This window comes from Periophthalmus magnuspinnatus, chromosome 24 (genome assembly GCF_009829125.3).
Source record: "Periophthalmus magnuspinnatus isolate fPerMag1 chromosome 24, fPerMag1.2.pri, whole genome shotgun sequence".
Classification (NCBI taxonomy): Eukaryota; Metazoa; Chordata; class Actinopteri; order Gobiiformes; family Gobiidae; genus Periophthalmus; species Periophthalmus magnuspinnatus.
The window spans coordinates 24,008,399-24,027,767 of NC_047149.1; the positions used below are offsets into that span (position 1 = coordinate 24,008,399).

The 19,369-nt window shown below is 44.8% G+C and overlaps 1 protein-coding gene across 1 annotated transcript in view; it reads right to left on the minus strand.

The window, feature by feature from the left end:
• Nucleotides 1-18,784, minus strand: part of LOC117392565 (kelch-like protein 29) — a 566,396-nt gene extending 547,612 nt beyond the window's left edge. The window contains exon 1 of the mRNA XM_055232188.1: nt 18,724-18,784. The gene's annotated coding sequence lies outside the window, so the exon portion shown is untranslated. The remainder of the gene's footprint in view (nt 1-18,723) is intronic.
• Nucleotides 18,785-19,369: the final 585 nt, after the last annotated feature.

Sequence of the window (19,369 nt, forward strand, 5' to 3'; positions counted from 1 at the left end):
AAGAAAGAAAAAGAAATAAAGAAAAAGAAAGTGCAGGGGAAAAAGGAAAGAAAGAAAATGGAGGGGAAAGAAGGAAAGAAAGGAAAGGAAAGAAAGAAAAAGAAAGTAGAGGGGGAAAAAGGAAAGAAAGAAAGAGAAAGAAAAAGAAATAAAGAAAAAGAAAGTGGACGGGAAAAAGGGAAGAAAGAAAGAATGGAGGGGAAAGAAGGAAAAGAAGGAAGGAAGGAAGGAAGGAAGGAAGAGAGAGACAGAGAGAGAGAAAGAAAGAATGAAGAAAGCGTTACTCAAACGTGTGAATGAAACACAAGTCCAGGTCTGTTTTTGACGACGTAACAACTTTATAACACGACTTAAACCTCACAAGAGTCCGTTCCTTGCGACTCCGCCCCTTTAAGCATCGTGACCCCGCCCCTTTAAGCATCGTGACCTCACACTATTTCGCACTAATTAATGCAAATAAAATCAGCTTTAATTCGTCCACTCACAAACTCCCACCTCCTCCTCGCTCCGTTTGAAGTTTCCCCTTCCCACAACAGCTCTGTCGTCGGGCCAAACCACGTCTGCCCCGAGTCAAATCAATGCCTCACATCTCATCTTAATTAGCCGACCACAAAGCGCCGCGGATAAGGGCTAACGGCGGCGCGAGCTAGCCCGTCCTCTGTCATACGTGTCACGCGATTTTCACACTCTCTCCGTCGGAACAGCGTGTGGCTCTAGTCTCGGTAATGGAGCCTATTCATCTGTGTTTCGCTGTGGTCTGAATCAAAGGTGGCGGCGCGGGACACGGACGCGCGGATCAAACGTGTCCTCGCGTACGCCGACTTTAAAGTGGCGCTTCTAATTTCCTGCACAGATATGACACATGCGAACTGGGCTTTCAAAGTGCAGAGTATATCTTATCCGTGCGCTTTGAAAGGAGCACAGAGAAAAGTGGACTCCTATAGTAATTCCGTAAAGTTAGATAATGTAATGTCGACCGAAAAGTGCAGATTTTACCGTCTTAAAAACATGAAAAAAACAGGATTTGTTCATTTTTAACGATTTACAGCGCGTCAAAGTTATTCCTCGCTTGTTTTATACATACCGAGCATGCTAAGTACTCACCATGATGAGTTTATAAGTGCTTTTCAGACACTAGAGCGGAGTAAATCATCAAACAACAACTAGCATGCTAACACACACATCCTGAATATCGTTTAAAATAAAAAATAGATTCATTTCAAAAGATTTACAGCGGTCTAAACTTATTCCTCACTTGTTTTATACATACCGAGCATGCTAAGTACTCACCATGATGAGTTTATAAGTGCTTTTCAGAGAGTCAAAGCCAACAAGAATTAGCATGCTAACACACACATCCTGAATCTCGTTTAAAATAAAAAATAGATTCATTTCAAAAGATTTACAGCGGTCTAAACTTATTCCTCACTTTATGCATTCCGAGCATCCCAAGTACTCACCACGATGAGTTTATAAGTGCTTTTACTACGTTCAGAGGCTAGAGCGGAGTAAATCATCAAACAACAACTAGCATGCTAACACACACATCCTGAATATTGTTTAAAATGAAAAACTGATCTTGTTTATTTTAAACGATTTACAGAGGTTCCAAGTTATTCCTCACTTACCTTATGCATCCCACGCGTTTCATAACTTTCAGAGACTAGAGCGGAGTTTGTCGTAAAGCTAACAACAACTAGCATGCTAACACATACATTCTGAACATCGTTTCAATTGAAAAACATTCTGTTCATTTTAAACAATTTACAGTGGTCCAAAGTTATTCCAAAATAATGAACATTAACAGCAAACAAATTAGGCGCCTTCATTCACCGAGGTCAGTCCCGCTAGCGTTAGCGATAGGTTTGATTGACAACGATGCTAAGCGCCCGCTCCCTCCTAAACCAGTGGTGCGGTCGGGAAGGGACGTTACCTTCAACAGATTAGTGTTTGGCTGCTATGGTACTCCCGGTGTGGTATAGTACCTTAAACATGGCACTCTGCTCCAAATTAGCCGCTATAACTGCTAGCCTCGATTAGCTTCATTTGACTGGAGTCGAACGCTGTCGGCGACGTCACTCTCACTCAATCCGCTTCTTTAGAAAGTGCTGAACGTTTCACTGACGACATAGACGAAGTTATTCTAATAGCTTGTTTATTTTATGTTTTCCGATTCAAATAAAAGCGACCGTTTGCTTTGACGCGCATTGAGCTAGCTAGCGAGCCTATTCGACAAAACACTTAAGAAAACGCATCGCCCCAGCTTCTATACATCACTATTGTGTTTCTAAAGTAACAGCACAAACATCGTACGTGGCTCATGTGAACAACAAAGACGACGCTAGGATATAAATACGCTGAATTCACGCGGGGTCATGCTAGCTCGCCAAGGTCCCACCAGGATAACGGACGCTTCTATAGCCTCGTGTTCATACATAAAACAGTTTGCGGTTAGTGGGATTTTTCATGTCGTAGCCGGAATCAATGCAAATGGACCGAGCGCTAAAGCAAATAGGGGGGGCGTGCCTTTGGCCTTTGACCTCTCGGCGCGGTGACAAACCCCTTCATCGCGTGTGCATTAGAAACTCAGGGCCAGATAAGAATAAATAGGCGTATAATATTCCACGGTGTCAGCAGCGCGGCGGAAAAAGTGGAGAAAAGTTGAATTTGATATGCAGTAAAGGGTCAGCCTGGGGTTTACAGCCAAGCAGACAGATACGGCGGAGAACGGAGAAGCAGACATAAAACGAGCCGGGATTCATAAACTATGAATAACGTTGGACAGGCAAAAACCTTACACCGTTTGTTTTTAGGGGGATTTAGTCTCCGCTGCCACAGACCAATAAGGAACGCCGCTATTGGCCGTCGAATAAGTGCGATAAATATTTACGACATTTGGCAACGAGGAAGGTACAACTGCAGGTAGCAAAGAGGCTAAAATAAAAGATAGTTATTGGAGTTTTTTGTTGTTTTTTAATATACCGTATTTTCCGGATTATACGTCGCTCTGGAGAATAAGTCGCACCAGCCAAAAAATGCATAATAATGAAGAAGAAAAACATATGTAAGTCGCACTGGAGTATAAGTCGCGTTTTTTGCTTTTCGTGGAAATTGATTTGACAAAATTTGAGACCAAGAACAGACATTTTATCTTTAAAGGCAAGTTTAAAATAGTAATAATAAATTATAGAACAACAGGCTGAATATCAGTACAGCACGCTAACGCTAATGCTAATGCTAACGCTAACGTAACACATTTATATTTATTGAGCGACATGAAGCACAGACAGAACTGAACACGTGTCTGGTTTGACTCAGACGCAGCAGAACAGGATTTTCTTTTGCGTTTGCATTTTCATGTGTCTTTTAAATTACCGTAATGTTGAAATTTTAAGATTTTAATGTTACAGGAGCAGTAGATACAATAATAATACAGACGATAACGAAGATGTGAAATGATATATTTAAATAATTTCATGTATAAGTCGCACCCCCGGACAAACTATGAAAAAAAAGCGCGACTTATATTCCCTGTGACACTTTATTTTAATGTGCTCTGTGTGATGTTTATTGTTTTTAATCGTGTTTTTAATGTCGTGCAGCACTTTGGGCAGCTTTGGTTGTTGGAAGGTGCTATAGAAATAAAGTTTGATTGATTGATTCCAGAAAATATGGTAAATACTTCTTAAAGGAACTGTTAGATATCATAAAAATGAGCTGTCACTGTCCCCAGACACAGAGTAAACATGTTCAGACCACACTCCGCTTAAAGAAAATGTAACACGGATTCATTTTTAATTACAAAAACAGTGGATGATCCGGATGATTAACCAATCAGAAAGCAGAATAAGCTTCTTTTTTTTTTTTTGCATTGCCAGTTTTAACCCTCTGATGCATGAATTATAAAAGCCTCGGTCAAGATTTTTTTCTGAAGTGTTTTTATTCTTCTCAGGACATGAAACAACATTGTGAACTGCCTGTAAAAATGAATTAACTTGTGTTCTATTGTAAATATACAAACACATGTTACTTTTTATGCTTTGAAAAACATTTCAACATTTTTTGGGGGAAATTTCAACACTGTTTAGGTGCAATGTTGAGGCCTGAATAAGAAAACCAGAGGACTTTTACTTGCAGTTACACTGACTGACCACTGAATTGACCTCAATGGAGTGTGGCAGCAGAGAGCACTCTAGAGTCTGATGTGCAGCTCCACCACATAAACCAATGCATTAAAGAGAAAGTTCTGTTTTAGTTGTTGTCCACTGCAGTGACCGCTGTGCACCAGAGGGTTAATGTTGAAATCCAGTCAGTTTAAACCTAAAAAAGACTCTCTGATCTGAGTCTTCACCTCATAAACCTCAGGCCCTGCAGGTCCAGGACTTTCACACGAGGCCTGTCCACACAGAAGATAAAAACATGAAACTGTCCTTGATGTGAAACCCAAGGCTCTGGCAACACGTCTTTTTGAGAAAACATTTACATTTGACACCAGAGCATCTATTCCTCAGTCACAACATGAACACAGCTGCCCCGGGACAGACTGGCACAATTATGGCAGCCATCTCACCAACTATGAAAGAACCAACCACCAGAACCACCAACCATGGAGTTAAACACCTAACCTTCTACTTCTATAAAACACAGCTTTACTTCAATATTTATAACAGGTATTTTGTACTTCTACTAAAAAAATGTTTTACTTTAGTATTTTCAACAGGTATTTTGGACTTGTACTTCTACAAATTAAGTACTTCTACAAAAAATTGTTTTACTTCAGTATTTTGAACAGGTATTTTCTATTTGAAAAAAAAAAAAAAAGATTAAATTCAGTATTTTGACAAGATATTTTCTACAAAAAATATAGTTTTATTTCAGTATTTTGAACAGGTATTTTCTACAAAAAAAAAAAAGTTTTATTTCAGTATTTGAACAGGTATTTTAAAATTATTTTTTGAGGTCAGGACACAATAGTGAAGGGCAGTTATGTGAAATCTTTTTTTTTTGCATCACCTCAAACCCAGAGACAGTCCCCACATGTTTGACCCGGGACAGTCCCCACATGTTTGACCCGGGACAGTCCCCACATGTTTGACCCACAGACAGTCCCCACATGTTTGACCCACAGACAGTCCCCACATGTTTGACCCACAGACAGTCCCCACATGTTTGACCCACAGACAGTCCCCACATGTTTGACCCACAGACAGTCCCCACATGTTTGACCCACAGACAGTCCCCGCATGTTTGACCCACAGACAGTCCCCGCATGTTTGACCCAGGACAGTCCCCCACATGTTTGACCCAGGACAGTCCCCGCATGTTTGACCCAGAGACAGTCCCCACATGTTTGACCCAGAGACAGTCCCCGCATGTTTGACCCAGAGACAGCCCCCACATGTTTGACCCAGGACAGTCCCCGCATGTTTGACCCAGAGACAGTCCCCGCATGTTTGACCCGGGACAGTCCCCGCATGTTTGACCCGGGACAGTCCCCGCATGTTTGACCCAGTGACAGTCCCCGCATGTTTGACCCACGGACAGTCCCCACATGTTTGACCCAGGACAGTCCCCGCATGTTTGACCCAGGACAGTCCCCGCATGTTTGACCCAGGACAGTCCCCGCATGTTTGACCCAGGACAGTCCCCGCATGTTTGACCCAGGACAGTCCCCGCATGTTTGACCCAGGACAGTCCCCGCATGTTTGACCCAGAGACAGTCCCCGCATGTTTGACCCACAGACAGTCCCCACATGTTTGACCCAGAGACAGTCCCCGCATGTTTGACCCACAGACAGTCCCCACATGTTTGACCCAGAGACAGTCCCCACATGTTTGACCCAGGACAGTCCCACTGTAAGTAAAACTCCAGGAGCGTTTACGTTTGAACGACTGAAATATGAAATGAAAGGAACACGAGAAGAACATGTTTGTAAAAGTCTAAACTACAGGCACAACAGGATATTAAAATATAAGACATTTGGTTATTTGCTTTGTTTTATCTGAATAATTTCAGCTCGTGTCAATTTAAACTGTGATTTTGATTCAAGAGAGAGAAAAAGAGGGAGAGAGAAAGAGAGAGAGAGAGGGGGGGCAGAGACAGAGAAAGAGAGGGAGAGAGACAGAGAGAGAAGAAAGAAAGAGAAACAGACAGAGAGAGAGGAAGAGAGAAACAGAGAGAGAGAGTGGGACAGAGACAGAAAGAGGGGGACAGAGACAGAGAGAGAGGGGGAGAGAGACAGAAGAGAAACAGACAGAGAGGAAGAGAAACAGAGAGAGAGAGGAGAGAGGAAGAGAGAGAAACAGACAGAGAGAGAGGGGGAGAGAGACAGAGAGAGAAGAAAGAAAGAGAAACAGACAGAGAGAGAGGAAGAAAGAAACAGACAGAGAGAGGAAGAAAAAAACAGACAGAGAGAGAGGGGGACAGAGACAGAGAGAGGGAGAGAGACAGAGAGAGGGAGAGGGGGAGAGAGACAGAGAAGAAAGAAAGAGAAAGAGACGGAGAGGGAGTTTAATTAACGCAATGTTGTTTTGTAGTAACTGAAGAGATAAATAACAGTTGTCTGGTCCCGTCTGGTCCCGTCTGGTCCCGTCTGGTCCCGTCTGGTCCCGTCTGGTCCCGTCTGGTCCCGTCTGGTCCCGTCACACTTCCATTGTAGGGAGTATTATACTCCTGATGACGCAGCCCAAGGTAAAAAAGACGTTTCGCCACAGGTTCTATCCCCCAAACTAAAGTTATTACAAAAACATGAAAACCTGTCACACACTTCACTCTGCGACGCGTCTCCCCTCTGGGCGCTTCACTTTGATAAAGGTTTCATCCCGGCGGCCATTTTGGATCATACTCCCCACAGTTTCCCAACATCCCTCTTCCCGTCTCGCTCTTTCTCCACTCTCCCAGCTCTGAACACCACATCGGGCCCCTCTCAGCGAGCGCTCTCTCCCCCCTGGGTCTGCCGCAGTTTACGGAGCGTGACACTACTCCCATAATCCCAGCAAGGACCCCGGGCGAACGGCATTATGGGAGGGAAGTGCGGAGAGAGACACGCAACTGTGTGGTAGAAAGAGTGTAGTGGTTACAGTGTGGACTGGAGGAAGAGGTAGGAGTGGTACAACAGAAGTACACAACGTGAGTTTATCTGTACGGCACAGATCGCTCAAAGTCAAAGTGTTTTACAGAATAAGAAAGACGGTAAAATCATAATACAACGAATCAAAACATAAATAATCACAAATAATCATCATAAAATTTACGTTAAAAGAGAAAAGTGCAGATTAAAAACCTGATTTAGTCCTCTTTTAGTCCTCGTTTAGTCCCAGTTTAGTCCCAGTTTAGTCCCAGTTTAGTCCCAGTTTAGTCACAGTTTAGTCCTAGTTTAGCCCTGATTTAATCCTGAATCAGTCTTGGTTTAGTCCCAGTTTAGTCCCGACTTAGTCCTGGTTTAGTGCTTGTTTAGTCCTGCTTTAGTCCCAGTTTGGTCCTGCTTTAGTCCCGGTTTAGTCCTGGTTTAGTGCTTGTTTAGTGCTCGTTTAGTCCTTGTTTAGTCCTGGTTTAGTGCTCGTTTACTCCCGGTTTAGTCCTGGTTTAGTGCTTGTTTAGTCCCGGTTTAGTCCTGGTTTAGTGCTTGTTTAGTCCCGGTTTAGTCCTGGTTTAGTGCTTGTTTAGCCCTGGTTTAGTCCTGGTTTAGTCCTGGTTTAGTGGTTGTTTAGTCCCGGTTTAGTCCCGGCTTAGTCCTGGTTTAGTCCTTGTTTAGTCCTGGTTTAGTTTTAGGTTTTCATTTAAAGTTGAAATCACGCTAACCCAAACAGCTGTTCTAACGTTAACTGTTCCCGTAAACGTCCGTCACATTCTTCTTATTCATTTGTATCACAGGGGCCCGTGTGCGGCGTATTGCCCTGGGGCCCCCCAAATCTCAGTCGACGGCCCTGATCATCCATAATATTCTCTGTTTAATGATTATCGTGATATAATCGTCAATATCGTCGACGCGGAGTGGAAATGGTAATACTGCAAATATTTTTTCTTTTGGGCTGCACCTTTGGACGGGCCACTGCTCACGCAATCTGGCTCCAGGACAGAGGGGGCGCCGTGGTCATTTATTTCACTGCTTTTTTCCTGTTCTTTTAAAGTAACACTCTCCGTGCTATTACTCGAGCACCTTCCCTTTGGGCTCGGCGTATAGTTTACCAACCGTGACACGACTCCCACAATCCCAGCAACCACCCCGGGCCAGCGGCATTAACGCAGAAATGGGAAGATGGGAGGAAGAGAGAGAGAGAGAGAGAGAAGAGAAGGAGAGAGAGAAACTTTAACAATACATTTATGTTTCACTCGTCACTTAAAAAGAAATGTGCAAAACCAAATAAAACAATCACACGTTAAACATGTCACAATCCATCCATATGAGAAGAGAGAAAGAGAAAGAGAGAGAGAAGAGGGAGAGGGGAAAGACAGAAAGAGAGAGAAAGAGAAGAGATAGGGGAGAAGTGAAAGAGAGACGAGACAGAGAGAGGAGAAAGAGGAGAGAGAGAGGCAGAAAGAGAACAGACAGAGGAGAGGGAGAGGAGAAAGACAGAGAGAGAGATAGGAGAGAGGGGGGAGAAGAGAAGGAGAGAGAGAGACTTTAACAATACATTTGTTTCACTCGTCACTTAAAAAGAAATGTGCAAAACCAAATAAAACAATCACACGTTAAACATGTGTCCCAATCCCTCCATATGAGAAGAAAGAGAAAGAGAAGAGAGAGAAGAGAGACAGAAAGAGAAAGAAAGAGAAGAGAGAGGTGAAAGACAGAAAGAGAGAGACGAGACAGAGAGAGGACAAAAGAGAAGAGACGGAGAGAGAGGATAGTGGCTGAGAGAGACCAAGGGGAAGGAGGAAGGGAGCGAGAAAGAAGGGAAAGAGAGAAAGGGGGTATGGTAAAAAGGAGAGAGTGAGGATGGAGGATGAGAGAGAGCGAGGGGAAGGAGGACAGAGAAAGAGAGAGAGAGAATAAGGAGAGAAAGTGAAGATAGAAGGTGAGTGAGACCGAGGCGAAGGAAGGAGGGATCGAGAAAAAGAGTGAGAGAGAGCAAGGAGAGAAAGTGAGGATAGAGAATGAGAAAGACTGAGGAGAAGGAGGGAGGGATAGAGAAAGAAAGAGGAAGGAGAGAAAGAGTTTGGTAGAAAGGAAAGAAAAAATGAGGATAGAGGGTGAGAGAGTCTGAGGAGAAGGAAGGAGGGAGAAAGACAGGATAGAAGGTGAGAAAGAACGAGAGGAAGGAGGAAGGGATCACGAAATAGAGAGGGAGGAGAGAGAAAGAGAGGAGAGAGTGAGAGGGAGAAAGGGACAAGAGAGGGACAAGAGAACAGATGAGAGAGAGATGGAAAGGTTCATTATTTAGAGCTGGTGACAGGGTAGAGTTGAAATCATCCAACTCTTTCCTCGCACTTCCTGTCACCACATGATGACATCACAAGGTGGAACAGAGTGTTTTCAGTTTGAGAGAAGAGCTCAGTCTAAATATGCAGAGTTTGTGTGTTAAAAATAAATAACTGAAGCAAAATATTGAAAAGAATCAGACTAACTTGTCAGAAGATAAAATAAATCCAGTGTGTTCGTCGTCAGTTCGATCAATAAAGTTATTTGAACGTTAGCGCTTTCGTCGCGCGTTTCCTTTGATTCGTCGCTAATCACGAAACGCGGTTCAAATCTGATCAAACGCGACTTTATTTCCACGAGTGAAGAGCTGGATTTGAGGAGGAGAAAGACGACGAGCTAAATCATGCTAATGCTTTTCAATTTGGCGAATCGGAGGCGGAGATATTAGCGAACAGTTAGCGCGCGAATACGGCTAACGCACATGAAAGAGTCTGGAGTGTAGTATGAGGACGGAGAAAGAGGAAGAGAAAGAGGAGGAAGAGAGAGGGGGAGAGGAGGAAGAGAGGGAGAGGAGGAGGAGAGGAGGAAGAGAGGGAGAGGAGGAGGAGAGGAGAGAGGAGGAAGACAGGAAGAGGAGGAGGAGAGGAGGACGAGAGGGGGAGAGGAGGAAGAGAGGGGGGAGAGGGGGAGAGGAGGAAGAGAGAGGAAGAGGAGGAAGAGAGGGGGGAGAGGAGGAAGAGAGGGGAGAGGAGGAGAGAGGGAGAGGAGGAAGAGAGGAGGAGAGGGGTAGAGAGGGAGAGAGGAGGAAGAGAGGGGGGGAGGAAGAGAGGGGGGAGAGGGGAGGACGAGAGGGGGAGAGGAGGAAGAGAGGGAGAGAGGGGGGAGAGGAGGAAGAGAGGGGAGGACAAGAGGGAGAGAGGGGGAGAGGAGGAGAGAGGGGCAGAGAGGGGGAGAGAGGAGGAAGAGAGGGAGAGAGGAGGAAGAGAGGGGGCGAGAGAAAAAGAGGACGAGAGGAGGAGATGAAGAAAGAGGGGAGAGCTGGGAGTTAGAGCGGAGAGAGAGGAAGAAATGAAGAAAAAGGGGAGAGAGGAGAGAAACAAAGAGTGGGGAGTTAGAGAGGAGGGAGAGAAAGGACAGCAAAAGAAGAGAGGGAGAGGAGAGAGAAAAAGAGTGAGTTGGAAGTTAGAGAGGAGAGGAAGAGATGAAGAAAAAGAGGAGAGGGAGAGTGGGGAGTTAGAGAGGATAAAGAGATAGAAATGAAGAAAGAGGGGAGAGAGGAGAGAAAGAAGAGAAAGTGAATGGAGAGTCAGAAAGGAGAGAGAAAGAGAGGAAGCGATGAGGAAAGAGGGGAGGGAGAGAGTTTGGAGTTAGTGGTGAGAGAAAGAGGAGAGCAAAGGGAGAGAGAGAAGAGAAAGAGGGGAAAGAAAGAGAAGAAAGAGAAAAAGAGAGTAGGAAGAGAGAGGAGCAAAACAGAGAGGGGGTTAAAGAGAAAGAGAAACAGAAAGAATCTATTATGTCTACAGCGAAAGAGCGGAGGAAGAGAAATGGAGAGAAAAATGAAAGACAGCGAGACACGGCCAAATGTGAAACACAGAACCATTGAGACTGATATCAAGACCAAACATCAAATTAACAAAATGAATGAAACAAGATAAACGAGTGACGCCCGGAGGAGAGGAATGAAAGAGTGAAAGAGTGAAAGAAGGAGAGGGACAAGCGACAGAGAGGACGCAAAAGGAACGAAAGAATGAAAGAAGGAGGGAGAAGCGATGAAGTGTTTCAATGATTGAAAGAGCGTGACAAGAGAAAGGGGGGAGAAAAAAAGAGGATAGAGAGTGAAGAGAGACGGAGAGCGGAGGAAAGGAGAGAGTGAGAGAAGGAGAGAGAGAAAAGGAGGGACAAGTGAGGAAATAGAAGAGTGAGGAGGGAGGGAGGGAGAGAGAGCGAGAAAAAGAGGAAGGACAGAGGAAAAAGCGAAAGAGTTCAGAGACAGAAGAGAGGTGGGATGGGGAGAAAAGGGAGAGAAAGAGGTAGAAGGACAGATAGAAAGAGGGGAAGAGGAGAGAAAGAGACAGACCTAGGAGACAAGGGGAGAAAGAAAATAGGAGAGAAAGTCGAGAGAAAAAGATGGGGGAGAAAAAGAGGGATCCAAATGGGAGTGAGAGAGAGAGGGAAAGAGGGAGAACGAGAAAGAGAGAAAAAATAGAAAGTGAGGGTGGTAGAAAGGAAAGCGAGTGAGGAGAGAGAGGAAGGAGAAAGAGAGTGAGGATAAACTTGGGCTAAACTTGGGCTAAACTTGGGCTAAATGCGGGTTAAACTTGGACAAAACCTGAACTAAACCTGGACTACACTTGGACTACACTACGATTAAACCTGGACCGAACCTGGACCGAACGTGGACTAAACGTGGGTTAAACTTGGATTAAACTCGGACTGCACTTGGACTAAACATGGACTAAACGTGGGCTGAACGTGGACTAAACCTGGACTAAACCTGGACTAAACCTGGCCTAAACCTGGCCTAAACCTGGCCTAAACCTGGCCTAAACCACGACTAAACCTGGACTAAACTTGGACTAAACCTGGATTAAACCTAGACTAAACCTGGGCTAAACCTGGACTAAACATGGACCAAACGTGGGCTGAACGTGGACTAAACCTGGCCTAAACCTGGCCTAAACTCAGACTAAACCCAGACTAAACCCCGTACACCGTTTGCTCCCTCCCTGTGAGTACCTCGCTGGAGTTTTACCTTTTCATTCAAAGCTCTAGTCGATGCTGCAAAACCCTGGACCGTTCGGCCTCATATTCATTCACTAGCGATAATTTAACTGTCAGTAAATTACCAACCCATTACGTCCCATCTGGCGCACGCTCGCACCGAACTCACTGCAACACGGGGAGGCTATAGACGCCGCCGCCGCCGCCGCCGCGTATAAATGACAACGATTGTAATGTTTTTAATTAGCGTGCCGTTGAACACAAATGAATTCACTATATGGCTCTTGTCACATTTCAAAGCGCACTTCTATACCTCCCGCTGTTCGATCTGCAAACACCGCCAGCCGATTCACCGTGGAGACGCCGCAGAGGAGGGGAGGCACTCGGCGACGGGCTTTGTGCAAACTTTCGTCTACTTTTCTCCCATCCTCTCGAAACTTTTGTCTGTCTCACAAACAAGCGGCCGGTATCCAGCCCTCTGAGCTCAAATCAATCTCGTCTTTTTAAGCAAACCCATTACAAGGCGCCAAGGAGATTTAAAGCACTCACTCAAGACAAGTGCATTATGGGGGATTTCATATTCTGGTCCAAGGAGAAGCCTAATGAACACGGAGCATTACGCCGCGCAACCACGGAGCATTACGCACACTTAAAATGCTCCGCCCGATGTGCTACAACGCAAATACACGACGCAAAAACACAACGCAAATATGCCACAACGCAAAACACCACAACGCAAATACAAGACGCAAATACACGACACAAATACACAACGCAAATACACGACACAAATACACAACGCAAATACAAGACGCAAATACACCACGCAAATATGGCAGAATAATGTCAGATCCACACAAGAAATATGGACTGTGTGTGTGTGTGTGTGTGTGTGTGTGTGTGTGTGTGTGTGTGGGGGTGTGTGTGTGTGTGTGTGTGTGTGTGAAATTAGGATTAACTAGAGCTAGAAATCCAGGACTAAATCTGGACTAAACAGAGACTACCTGGCATAAAACTGGATAAAACCCGGACTAAACACAGAGTAAATTTGGACTAAACCCAAACTAAACACGGACTAAACCCAGACTAAACTCAAACTAAACCTGGCATAAACCTGGTCCTAACCCAGACTAAACCGAGACTAAGGAGAAGCCTAATGAACACAGAGCCTTACACAGTCCAACCAAAGCCATTCCACACACTTCAAATGTAAATACACAATGTCATCTGCACACAGTCACACACACGTGTGTGTGTCGTTGTGTGTCACACTGCACACGACAACCGGGTCTAAAAATACAGAACTAAATCTCGACTAAACGCAGACTAAACCCAGAATGAAGCCAGAATGAAGCCAGAACACACCCAGACTAAAACAGGAACAAACCAAAGCTTCACCAGGACTAAACCAGGTCCAACCAGGTCCAACCAGGTCCAGACTGAACACAACAGTGGCTCAGTTGGTAGAACATTGGTTGGTGGTTTGATTCCAGCTCCCACAGGGAAACTGCAGTGCACGCTAACCAGGCTGTACTTGGGCTAAACTGGGGCTAAACCTTAAATAAACTTCGGCTAAAACTGGGCTAAACTTGGACTAAACCTGGGCCAAACCCGGGCTAAACTTGGGCTAAACTGAGGATAAACTTGAGGCTAAACCTGGGCTAAACATGGACTAAACTTGGACCAAACTTGGACAAAATCTGTACTAAACCTGTACTAAACCTGGGCCAAACGTGGACTAAACATGAACTAAACATGGACTAAACCTGGAGTAAACCTAAACAAAATGTGGACAAAACGTGGACTAAACCTGAACTAAACTTGGCGGTGCGATTCCAGCTCCCACAGGTGAACGCCGTCACTGTGTCCTTGGGCAAGACACACAACCCACCTCATGACCATTTAATAAAAATCAGAACCTGTCCATCTTTTTGCACTTTAAAAAACAAACTCCAAGCGTATCGCCCCACGCACTTAAACCATAAACGCAACTAAACAGCAACAGCCCCGTGTTTGCGACGACACTTCGAGAATCCCACTCATTTCCAACATAGAAACTGGAAAAACTTTCACAACTAAAATCCGATATAAAGTCGGTTTATTTGTGCAAAAACAAGTCGACACTGTCCCCGTTAAAACATCTGCAGTCCCTATAGAACTTATTTGCAGTTAAGATCAGCAGCCCCGCGCAAAATAACACGACCCCAACGACGCCGGAGACGCCCACGGCAACTTCCGGAATAAGGTGAATTGGCCCCTGTCCTCCGTTTGAGATTGTCACGAACTCCAGACTGGGAAAGCAAACCTATTACGGATACACAGCGAGAATAAATACTGCAGCAGCGTCCTTAAAAAAGCACATTTGCGCCCGTGTTTTGCGTCTCTCTCCGGGTCTGTTCCTGTCAGAACCGCGGCCCAAAACCTTCAATCAGGACTCGGCTGGGGACGGCGGGGACGGCGGGGCTCGGCTGCTCGCGGCTCCCTTTCCTTCTGTGCGTCTGCGGCGTGGAGGCTGCTCAGACGCCGTGGTGCGCGACGCTTCATTCACGAGGAATTAGAGAGATCGTGTTTACCGAGTCGTTCCCAGGGCTCGGAGATTCCCAGAAGGTCTCCGGAGGTTCTCGGAAAAGAGCCGCCACCGCGAGACTAGACGGGATTGTAAATGGTAAACGGTCACATTTTTATACAGCGTTTTTTTTACATTTTTCTACTTTCAGGGCTACGCAAACGACGTAAACATTCGCACGCTCGTTTCTACGCCAGTGTACGCAGACGCTCACGTTTGATCATTTTGGAGGAAGTAGAAGAAAAATACTAAAGTACATCCGTCCCCTCGATGCATCGCGGTTCAACTTTCGCGGTTTCGCTGGTTTTTTGGTGCAATTTCTTTTCCTTCTTTCCTTTCCACATCCCTCTTTTTTCATAATTCTTTCCTTCATTCTACCATTCCGGTTTTATTCATTCCTTTTTCTTTCTTCTCTTTCCATCTTTCATCCTCCATCCCAGGCTTTTCTCTGTTTCTTTTTCTTGTTTTCTTCCTAGTTCCCTCCTTTCCTAATGCTTTCCTTCCTTTTTCCCCTCCATTGTCTTCTTTCCTTCCTTTTTCCCCTCCATTGTCTTCTTTCCTTCCTTTTTCCCCCACCATTCTCTTCCTTCTTTCCTTTCCTTCCTTCCTTCCTCTCTGTTCTTTCCTTTCCACATCCCTCTTTTTCATAATTCTTTCCTTCATCCTACCATTCCAGTTTTATCCATTCCTTTCTTTCTTCATCCACTATTCTTCTCTTCTTTCTGTCTTTCATCCTCCATCCCATGCTTTTCTTTGTTTCTTTTTCTTGTTTTCTTCCTAGTTCACTCCTTTCCTAATGCTTTCTTTCCTTCCTTTTCCCCCTCCATTCTCTTCTTTCTTTCCTTCCTTTTCCCCCTCCATTCGCTTCTTTCTTTTCCTTCCTTTTTCCCCTCCATTCTCTTCTTTCTTTTCCTTCCCTTTTCCCCACCATTCTCTTCTTTCTTTCCTTCCTTCCTTTTCCCCCACCATTCTCTTCTTTCTTTCCTTCCTTTTCCCCCTCCATTCTCTTCTTTCTTTTCCTTCCTTTTCCCCACCATTCTCTTCTTTTCCTTCCCTTTTCCCCACCATTCTCTTCTTTTTCCTTCCTTTTCCCCCTCCATTCTCTTCTTTCTTTTCCTTCCTTCCTTTCTCTCTGTTCTTTCCTCCATATTATTATTATTAACGTCTGAGCGGAAACGCAAAACTCGTAAAGCGCGACTATTTAAAAACGGGATTATTTAAACTCAAAACGCCAAAACTCCACCGCTCAATCGCCGTTTTTCCTACGTTGCGACGCCGTTAAACGAGTACGAGGAAGTATCTCTGTAAAACTCTAAAGTCTAAAGTGTCCGTAGAAGGTAAGCGTCCTTAAAAGACCTCCCCCTCCATCTCCAGGACAAACAAACAGAGTGGTGTTTGGTCACAGCTTAAGCGACGAGCCCGACTCTCTAATCCCATAATCCAGTGTATCCGGCGCCGAGCACTGGCCCATTCAACTTTTGCTCCATTTCTCTTAATTACAACAAAAACAACTAGAGCGGCGCAAAGATCCGGCGAGTCGATACGAGCCGGGTCTACGTCGGCGAGCTCCGTCGGGCCCTTCGAGCTCGTGATGCAAAACAAAAGAAGCAAAGAGAAAAAAAGAAATAAAACCGAACGGATACTGATCGATAATAACGGAGAAGAGCAGAAGTAGACTAAACCCAGAATGAAGCCAGAACACACCCGGACTAAAACAGGAACAAACCAAAGCTTCACCAGGACTAAACCAGGTCCAACCAGGTCCAACCAGGTCCAACCAGGTCCAACCAGGTCCAACCAGGTCCAGACTGAACGAATGGGCAACAGTGGCTCAGTTGGTAGAACATTGGTTGGTGGTTTGATTCCAGCTCCCACAGGGAAACTGCAGTGCACACTAACCCAGGCTGTACTTGGGCTAAACTGGGGCTAAACTGAGGCTAAACTGGGGCTAAACTGGGGCTAAACTGGGGCTAAACTGGGGCTAAACTGGGGCTAAACTTGGACTAAACTTGGACTAAACTTGGACTAAACCTGGACTAAACCTGGACAAAACTTGGGCTAAAACTGGGCTAAACCTGGACTAAACTTGGGTTAAAACTGGGCTAAACTTGGACTAAACTAGGGCTAAACTGAGGATAAACTTGGGGCTAAACCTGGGCTAAACATGGACCAAACGTGGACTAAACTTGGACCAAACTTGGATGAAATCTGTACTAAACCTGGACTAAACCTGGGCCAAACGTGGACTAAACATGAACTAAACATGAACTAAACATGGACTAAACCTGGACTAAACCTGGACTAAACCTGGACTAAACCTGGACTAAACTTGAACTAAACCAGTACTAAACTTTGCGGTGCGATTCCAGCTCCCACAACGGAGAAGAGCAGAACTAGAGGCCGGTTTCAACGAAAAACACAGAAAAAATGGAAGGTTTTTAATAATCTGCGTCGATATTGTCAGATCTAGTACTTTTGTGTGTTAGTACTAGTGCAGGAAATACTTTTTATGACATGATTTTGCAGGATTTTTACACAGAGATATTTGGAAACTTGTGTAATCTCACGGAAAATGAAGTATTTTTAACAGATTTTTAACCATTTTGTGTTAAATTTCATCTAAATATCGTGCGATTTATAAAAGAAATAAAGAAACGACGACACACAAACGCGAGTACGGTTTGTATTTATATATTTGTACTATTTATACTGCAGAAACGGAGGGATGAAAAAAGAACGAGAGGAAGACGACTGGGACTGCAGAGGGAAAACAGCAGCAGCGTAATCTGGTACGAATCATGTTTTATTTTGTGAGATTAATGAGTTTGTACATGGGCCTGATAAAGAGAGAAAGAAAGAAAGAAAGAAAGAGGGAGAGAAAGAGAAAGAGGGAGAGCTGAGATAGAGGGAGAGAACAAAAGACAGTGAGATAGACAGTAAGAAAGAGGTGAAGAGGGAGATGGAGAGCGAAAGACAGCGAGGTGGAGGAACAGAAAGCGAAGGAGAGAGAGTGAGAGCGCATGAAAGAAGGAGAGAGCAAGAGAGACGGAGAGAGCGAGGGTGCGAGAAAGACAGAATGAGAGGGAGAGATTGAGAGAGCGAGGGAGACAATAAGAGAGAGAGAGGCAGAGCTGAGATAGAGGGAGAGAGCAAAAGAGCGAGATAGAGAGAGAAAGCGAGGGAGAGAGATTGAGAGGGTGAGAGAGCGAGAAAGAAAGATAGATAGAGCGAGAGAGAAAGCGAGAAAGTGAGTGCGAGAAAGGCAGAATGAGAAAGAGGGAGAGCAAGATTGAGAGCAAAGGAGACAATACGAGGGAGAGAAAGAGAGAAACGGAGAGCTGAGATAGAGGGAGAGAACGAAAGAGAGCAAGATAGAGAGATAGGGAGTAGGGTGAGAGAGCGAGGTAGACAGCGAGAGAGGGAGATAGCGAGAGAAAGCAAAAGAGAGTGAGATGGAGAAATAGAAAGCGAGGCGGAAAGAGTGAGGGTGAGAGAGCGAGAAAGAGTGAGACAGCAAGCGAGCGAGAGAGCGAAGGAGAGAGTGTGAGCATGAGAGATAGCGAAAGAAAGAGCAAGAGTGAGAAAGAGGGAAAGAGACAGTGAGTGAAAGAGTGCAAAAGAAAGAAAAGGAGTGAACAAACGAGTGTGAGAACGTGAGAGACACACCCCATAGACACACACACACACGTCTCTATATCACGTGACAAAATCTTACACAAAATGACTACGATTAAAAACACTGATGTTCACGGCGGATTAAAGCTCCACATAGTGACTTTATAAAAACACATCATAAACTGGTAAAACTCACACCTGCCCCCGTGTGGCAGCGCGACGTCACTACACTCAGAAATAACGAAACGCCGACGACACGAGCTCCAAAAAAACACTCAAAACAACACGTCTGATCAGCGTAAATTACAACGACTTGAGCTTAAACTTTATCAAATCAGAGCTGCTCAAAAACAAATCAAACTATAGAAACGTTCCCAAACATCTTTTTCCAAATCTGAACCCAAAAATTCCATAAACAAACTGCACCGTGACAAAACCGTGCGGGAGTTTGTGACTTACTCAGTCTGAGGAGATGCTCTGGAGGAAGTGGTCAGTCCAGGTTGACCATAGCAGGACGAGCTGAACAGATGATCTCTCCCAGTGTCCGCGCTGCAGGAAAACTTAAGTATTCCACGTTTTTTCCCCCCCAAACCTCAAACGGAGTCAGTCGGGATAGAAGCCAGCCCTCCGAGCCTGAAACACAACACAGGAGAAATGAAGAAATGGATCGGATGAAACTGAAGCTGTGGATCCGTGAGGACAAATACAGGAGGTTTTATTCATCAAATCACGATAAATGTGAATTTTAGCTGTGAAAATGGCTCGCCCCTCCGTAGATCTGACGTGTAACTTCGCCTGATGGCATCGCCCACTTTACCTCAGAGACAGATGAGTTTAAAAAGAGAGAGACTGATTTTGGTTTAAGTTTTTCACCTTGTTTTATTTACAAAGAAACAAGCTACAGATAAATGTGTCATAAATAATATAGAAAAAGAGGAAGAGAAAAAAGAGAGAAAGGCAACAAGAGAGAGAGGAAGAACAAGAGAGCAACAAAGAGAGGAAGAAAAAAAGAGAAAGACAACGAGAGAGAGGAAGAACAAGAGAGCAACAAAGAGGAAGAAAAAAAGAGAAAGACAACGAGAGAGAGGAAGAACAAGAGAGCAAC